The following is a 2432-nucleotide window of genomic DNA, read 5'->3' on the forward strand; positions in this document are numbered from 1 at the left end:
CAGCAGGGCAGCGGCTGTCTATGGTGCAGCTCCATTCACCTCTTTTCCAGACTCCAAACAAATCCATGCAAGCTTAATTTTGATCGTATAAATCAGGGGAAGATTAGGACATATAAACACAACTTAGTAACAGTACCCAAAAAGCAAGGAGTGATGTTTTTAAAAGAATCCATAATCTTGAGGTTTTGAAGTATTTCTTCAGTGGGAATTGTGCTGGAGCAAAGAATGCAAAACTTAGAAGCTTCCAAGAGGGGGTCATGTGAAATTACTCTCAAGATTTTTCCAAATCACTAACATTTTGATTCCGAATGCATTTGTTAGAATCTGCCAGCAAACAAATTTTCACCAACAAAAATTTTGCAGTTTGTAACTGTCCTTTTTTTTAGGTTTAAAAAAAAAAAGAAAGGTTTTGTAGAGAACTTACACCATTTCAGTAGAATCTTCTGCAATCCACAGTGACGTTGCAGATTTTTTCAAATAAAGAACAACCCCCCCAAAAAAAGAACAAAGAACATCCTTTGTTTCAGACAAAGAATTTCAGGAGAAACCACAAAATGTTCAAGCAAAACATTAAACATTTGATTTTTCCACCCATTTTGCCAGCAGTCTAAGTTTTCCCATAGTTCTAGTATCAGCGTCAACAAGGAGCGGAGGTAGGTCAGATGGACTACACTCACGCGGCAACTTAAAAACTGTGCTCTTCGGATGAGGATGAAAACAGGATGTGATTTGCAGAAAGCGTTTTTCTTCTTTAATGTAGCTTTGCTTTTAATGAGGAAACGAGACCTGTTTAATTTACCCATCAGGAGAAAAATGACATTGAAAAACAACTCGAAGCTGTTCCTGGAATTCTTGCACAAATCCTGGGCTCCGCTCCTGCCCCAGTGCTCGCCTGCGACCACCCAGACCACCTCCGCACCCCATCCCAGTGATGAATATGAACGTCGTGTGCTTTGCACTCTCGGGGCCCAAACTGAAGGATGTTGCTGATGGCAGATGTTATTTAGTCTCTTTAAATGAGTTTTAGAAAAGCAGGCTTAAAAGGAAATGGAAACATTTCATTTTAAACCCAATGCAGACTATTTTATTTAAAACACATATTTTTATTTATGCTTGCCTGACACACTTCACTGCCTATTTTAGTGGGGTTTTTCCCAGTGCAAAGCTATATCACAATCGTGGCAGCACCTGGAACCTTAGTTGCGTGTTAGAGTACCACAGTGCCCAGCGCTCTGCTGTTTCCAGCCTCAGAGACAAGCAACCACAAACTACAGAAATGTACCCAAGAATTAGAATTAAATATGTGAAACTGTCTAGTCTAGAGGTATGCTTCATCTTCATGATAAAGATCACAAAGTGCTAATATATTTTTTTCACTCTTTACAGAAGGAGAGATTTTACTGAACGTAAGTATGTACCAGTGAGTTACCTTTGTGATTAGCAGCATCTTAGTTCATTTTATTTAAATGTAGGAATAAAAGTGATGCACTCAGGTTAACCTGTTTGCCCAGACTGAAGAGACATTATTACATGTCCTTGTTCCTTTACACATCCTGAATACTCAGACACTTGCAACATCCCAGGGTATAGGGTACCGTGTCAACACTTTGAGAAGAATGCAAAAATCTTAATAAAAATGAAGAGAGACCACTTATCATGCGCTCCTGCTATTGACGTCTGCATTTCAGAAAAACCCACAAATTATTACAAACACTTTCCACAGGAGATATCCTTCTGGATACGCGAGTAGCCAGGCCAGGAACCAAACGGCGTGTCAGAAAGCAGACTGCATTTTGGTTTTGCTCTAAAGGCAAACTAACGTTTCAAAGCATACTGCAGTTCCTCTTACTGAGCAGATCCGTTTACGCTATTTACCAATTCGGAACTGAGGGCTAATCCCCCAAATCAGTCTGCTCTGTGCAGCATCAGATTATATCCTTTCCAAGCGGCCATCCAAGTTTTACACATTACTCATACCCCTCTCGAGATCATCAGACAGTTTGTTATATTGATTGTATGACAGAGCTCCACACACGAGGAAGATTAGTTTAGAACAGGAAAACACGACACGCTACCAAATGTAAATGTTCTGGCCATGAAAATGGAGTAAGTGAAAAATAAGCCTCAACAGACCTGGTAGAGCCACTGGGTAAGCCTCAGGAGTTCAGTAAGATGTTCTCCTTCAGTAATGACTTCGTTAGGCTGCTAGCGAGGCCGCGGTGATGGTCCCCCCTCGGCTGCAGCCATGCTGGCACGGAGACCTCCAGCTGCCTGTCCTGACACCCCGCAACAGCTCCGCTCCCTTCAGACGCGGCCGGTCGAGCAGCCTCTCACGGTCCTCGCTAATTCTCTTCAGGAAGGAAGGAGACAAACCCAAAAGCCAGCAGGATTATCTTCAATAGTCTAATTAGCGGCTTGAGCTAATCCACTTG

Source organism: Phaethon lepturus, unplaced genomic scaffold (genome assembly GCF_000687285.1).
Source record: "Phaethon lepturus isolate BGI_N335 unplaced genomic scaffold, ASM68728v1 scaffold21931, whole genome shotgun sequence".
Lineage (NCBI taxonomy): Eukaryota > Metazoa > Chordata > Aves > Phaethontiformes > Phaethontidae > Phaethon > Phaethon lepturus.